Below are 6000 nucleotides of genomic sequence, written 5' to 3'. Positions count from 1 at the left end.
GGAATGATCTCGTGTAAAAATTCCATTGTCAAAGTAAAAATATAAACTTCAAAGAAAAATGGGCCAGCCATGGCCTTTGTATGCTTGTCGGCCACCTTGTCAGTAGCTTGGCTGGCCACCTGCTCAGTAGGTGTGCTGACCATAGCCTCATTGAAGTGGCTTGGTGACGACTCATTGGGCTGGATGATGGTCTATTTGTTGGGATTTTATGCCCTAAATAAAACTCATTTCAATCTAATCTGATTTGTTATCAATGAAAGATTAGAAGTCATTTATGTTTACATGTAGTTTTCATGTTTATGGTTTAATATATACAAAATCTGGTAAGTCCAGAACATATAGTCATTCAAAATTACAGTGATTATAAGCTTCAAAAGACAAAGTCCCTGATTCATCAGTGCACTGGATTTACACTGATGTGATAATCAGTGATGAAGTATACTTACACCTTGGATAAGTGTTATGTTCTTTCTAGAACATTGGCTAAGTATGCTAGTTTCGGATGTATGGAGTATACATTGGACTGGGACCGATATTGATCTTGGTAAAGATATTATAATCTTACCGTTGTATCTTTCTAAATCAATATCACTAGTTGATCTTAGATCAAAAGATCTTAATCCTGACATGCTTAGATTCAATCTCAGGAGTGCGATTCATGTTCTTTGATTTGTTAGTTAAGCCTACTTTTTGGTCAGAGTGATACGTACATTTTGGGAAAATTATAGTGCAATTGAGTGGGAGCGCTAAACATAGATATGGAATCTATAGCTTCTATCTGGACATAGAAGTGAAACAATGATTTCCTTCGAGCTTGGCTTAATACAGATAAATGGAAGAGCTCTTGTTTCAGTGATTATATTAGCCCACTGAAATATCATTTATAGGAAGCTAAGTGTTTTAAAGATAAAATACATTAAGGGGTGAAACGGTAAATTTATCCCCACTCAGTGTAAATCATCTATAGAGGATCTTTGATTATTGAGATTAGAACGATGGTTAAATGTTTATAGCGTATCTATATCGTGGAACATATAGAGCATTCTATATGACTGAGAGTGCAATTCCAAGTTCTATGGTGGATGCAAGAAGGAATTAATAAGTTAGGGAATTTACTTGGTAAATTCTAGTTTTACTTATTGGAAGCTCGGTTGTATAGGCCCACGGTCCCCATACTAGTTGAGACCATACTGCTTGTAAGACTCAGATAATTGATTTAATTAATCAATTATAATTCTAAAGTTAGACTATGTCTAGTTTATGAATTTTCATTAACCAAGGGCTTAATTGTGAAGAAAAGATATTCTAGGGTTTGTTTATTAATTTAGAGATTTTATTAAGTCTAATTAATAAATATATTAAATGGAAATTTCATTTAATAATTAATTTTAATTATTAAATAAATAGTTTTGGTATTTAAGTGGTTATAATTGGAAAAATGGTATTTTTGAGAAAATAAGGAAAAATTGTCAAAAGTGGAAAAATTCTAAGTGGGGCCCACATATCCTTGGCCGGCCACTTGAAGAGTATTTTCCATTTAATTTTTCTATTATTTTAATGCATAATAAATCCAAACCTAAACCTAGATGGTTGCCTATAAATAGATAGTGATGGCTCACACTTAAAGATGATGAAAATTCACCTTCAGTAAAATTTTCCTTAGCCTTGTTCTTCTTTTGATTTCGAACCAGCCCCTCTCTTTCCTTCTTCATATTTTCATACCTTGAGTGATAGAGTGAGTGCCCACACACATCAAGTTGTATCACAATCATAGTGTGTAAGGCTGTGAAGAATCCAGAATCAAGAGAAGGATATTCGGGCTCAGATCTTGGAGATACTCTGCTACAGACAGGATACAAGGGTTAGAGATCTGAGTGGAAGGAGCCATTAATATTCCGCTGCACCCACTGTAAGGTTCCTAAGCTTTATATGTGTTTATTTACATTGTTTTAAAAATTCTTATTTAGGATGTTAAATAACATACATGGTAGTAAATCTAGATCGTGGTAAAACATATTCCAACACTATTCTTTTTGGATCCTGCTCTCATACAATTCTCTCCCCTCGGCTAGTGTTCTTCCAAGGAAAGAAGCTCCCATGTAGGAGAGGTCAACACTGGGGTTGCGTAGCTTAACCTCGTACAAGACCTCCGAAGACAAGCCAACATACTCGTTCTGTAACACCCTAACTAGCATAGGCGTATTACGTGATTTTTAAACATACTGTGCAGCTCGTTGTTATTCAACGAGGTTTATGGAAAACGTGATTAATTAAAATTTTTACTTTTTAATTAAACTTGTAAAACATTTATACAAAATACTCGGGATCCCGATTACAAAACCATTTACAAAAGTTTACTGTCTATACAAAATACTTGTCGCCTAGCGACTAATTACAAAAATAGCCTCGCTGTCCCGATGATCGTACCCTCCAGGCCTAACCGCCCCGACATGTACAATCTTCACCGGCTCGCTCACGGTCCATCAGCCTTAGCCTTGCCCTTACCTACACATAAACGTAGCACTGTGAGTCGACAGACTCAGTAAGAAAAGCATAATAATAATCATACATAAATCCTGAGTCATGATCAGACGCCCATACCCTGACCATAACCCTAACTGTCGTGTCCAACACGATACTGAGTCCTGAACGTTCATAGGGACGGTACTATTGACAAGTAACAGCCTATACTCGATCGAACTGGTCATACTCCAGCTGCTAGTCATACTCTAGCCTGTACCGATGTGTTACAGTATCAACCTATACTCGGTCAAACTGGTCATACTCCAGGTGCTAGTCATACTCTAGCCTGTACCGATGTGATACGTCAAATAATACGGAACCACCAACCTAAGTATCAGCCTATACTCGGCACACTGGTCATACTCCAGCTGCTAGTCATACTCTAGCCTGTGCTGATGTGCTACAGTGTCAGCCTATACTCGGTCATACTGGTCATACTCCAGCTGCTAGTCATACTCTAGCCTATACCGATGTGACACAGTCGGATGGTTCGAAGCCAACATACATATCTAATGTAATCTAACAAGCTTCCTAACATGCACGCTAAACATGTAATCTATATATGCACACTGTTATACTAATCTTACCTCAATTCCGAATTTAGGTGTGCCGGTCAACCTGACTGGAACTATCTGCACGGCGGATTACAGGCTCCTAAACCATAAAAATCACAACACTATAAGTGATACGCTAAATCACTTCCCGGGGACTTAAACTAGGAACTAAAAGTTTCCCTATCGATAAAAAATATGGCAATACTCCAAATAACATAAAAACGAGGAAAACTATGGTTTCTGAAAATCACCCAACCGGCAGACCGGTTGTCCAACCAGAATTCCGGTTCTGAGAATTTTCAAAACTCATCCGAAATTCCGGATGCACAACCGGAATTCCGGTTCCTCGCAGGCAGAATTTCAAAAATTCATAACTCAACTAAAATCAAATCCAAATCACACAAAAACTTCCAGACCTGTTCTAAACATCCTATAGAACAATTCTAAAGCATCAATACAGCCCAGAAAGCACAGAATTAAAAATTACCATGTGAGCTCCAAGCTTTGAGTTCAAACTCAAACTTGGCTAAAGCTCACTTACAAGCCTCAAAACTAGCTTAGAACTACATAATCAAGCATAAAAACACTGTAGAAAACAAACCCTAATTCATGCAGTAACTACAGCCACCAAATCCTTAATTTTCACTTTGAAAACCATAGCTTTTAACAAGAAAATTATCCAACTAAAGCAAGAACAACTAGCATGCATTTCAACCTAACTAAACATATTTAATTCAACATTTTAAACATAGAAACAACAACAACAATTAGCAGCAGCAACATCATCAAAATCATCCATGCATTACTCATTTTTTCATCATTTTTCAAGAAGACAGAAGTAAAGAAGCTAGACAAGAATTACCTCAACTAGAATCACTCTAACTTGCTGAAAATCACTTGAAATTGAAGAGGAAAATCCACTTTTCTTGCTGCCTCAAATGGCCGAAAAAGAGAGAGGAAAAGAGAGAGAGCTCTTTGAGAAATTTGTAATTTTTCTAAGTTTTGAAAAGAATGAAAAGAAAATGCCACATAACTCCTTTTACTTCAGCCAACAAAAGCATTATTAAACATTTAATTTAACCAAATAAAATCCACTAAAGGACAAAATGCAAACTTATGAAAGCTACTAAATGACATAAAATGCATTTCAGAATTCAAAAATAACAGTATAAATAATTATTTAAATAGCTATAAATAATTTTCATAATTAAACATGATTAACTGCTAATTTCCAAATTAAACTAAGCGGTCTTTACACGTTCCTAATGGCTTTCTAGCCATCAAGAGCCAGTTTTAGTGCTTTGTCTCTCTTCTTGAGTTCCACCTCCAACTTGGAGGCCTCAGTAGCAAGTGTCTTGTTTTCTTGGTTTCTAATATGAAGCATGCGCTCCAAACAAGTAATTAACCCTGCCTCTTTTCAACAAAAGCATTTACCTTGGTAAGGGCCTCCCCCTTCACGAGAAGCTTGGCCTCCTGAACCTTAAGCTTCTCCCGAAGAGCACCCAAGGACCCTTTGGTCTTGGCATGAGAAAGGTTGAACTTCAACAAGGCCTGAAATCAAAGCAAAATCGAGTTAGTGCCAGAGAGAGGACCTAGCTGACCAACCTCTTTCTGATGCTTCCCTGGCCAGCCAGCTTCTCAATACTACAACAGTGGTCAGTCAACCTTGCAAAGCTTTATACCTGGTCGGACAACTTTTGACAGAACAACAATTTGAGCAAAATTAGATGTATAACTTACTAAGGTCAAGTCTTAGAGACCACAGGATGACAGTCTCTCTGGCTCGTCGTCGTCAATTTCTTGGAGCTCACCACCAACAATGGGTAGAATCATGTCAATACATCTATGAGCATCCTCTACAACTCTCTATCTGGTGGTTGTGCCTGCCCCACGGCTGGTTCTCTAAGTGCCCTTGCTCGAAGGCCAACGTGGAGGTGGGGTCTTCCTCAAGGGGAGGTAGTAAAGACCCAACAACATCACCAAATCGGATGGTCCAGGCCACCATGGCCCTAGGGCGACCTGAAGCCCCACTTGAGGGCTCTCCATCAAAATCTCTGAGCCTGGAAATGCAAATATAAAGTAACAAAGTTATAATATAGGTTACAAATATTCAATATAAGAAAAAAGCAGAAAAGTTTGTGCTATCAACTATCAACTACCATCATCCTCGAAAGAACAGTCATTTGAACTGCTAGTAGCCGCCTTGCCCTTGCCACTAGATGTAAGCAAGGGGCAAGCATGCCTGGCAGAACCTTAGCCTCCAGGCCTAATCAACAAAGTGGTGTTGTCAACAGTGCCTTCGCGAGCACAGCGTTAGGGGAGGACTTTCTCTCTTCTCTCCAAGTTCTTTACAATTTTTGAAAGGGGGATATCGTCATCCATCTTAGGAGTATGTCCACCTCCTGGGCAAGCCTCCTCCGTCTGGACCTCCCGACGGGCCCTTAGCCCCTGTAACGCCAAACTTTTGGGGGATATAGACCATATCACAAGAAGTTGGTTGTATAAACCAGCCTCAATATATTCCTCCTATCAACTAGGAGTGACAGAATATGATTGACTCTATCCTACATTCGGAGGGTGAGGATGGAGCATTTATAGGTTGGCACTCTCTAAAAGTGATAATGATGGACATGCTGGATGTCCCAAGCAATAAATTAGTTGTCGGCATATCCTCCCACCTTTGATAATGGCGTGCTGTTGGTATCACCCAACCACTGATAGCCAATTTGGCTAAAGTAAAAGTATCCTGTCCAGAAACATTTTTGGATACATTTTTGGCATATCTCATAAGGGGATGGCTAAGGCCAGCCTAACTCAGCATAGAGAAAGAACATCGCCGAAAGATACTTTATACCTTTTAGGGTGATTGGAGTCGGGCACACTCTGAAGTATGTAGTGATGTCTCTAAAGTAGGGATGTAAGG

This window comes from Cannabis sativa, chromosome 2 (assembly GCF_029168945.1).
Source record: "Cannabis sativa cultivar Pink pepper isolate KNU-18-1 chromosome 2, ASM2916894v1, whole genome shotgun sequence".
NCBI lineage: Eukaryota > Viridiplantae > Streptophyta > Magnoliopsida > Rosales > Cannabaceae > Cannabis > Cannabis sativa.
Note: the sequence above shows the minus strand (reverse complement) of the source record.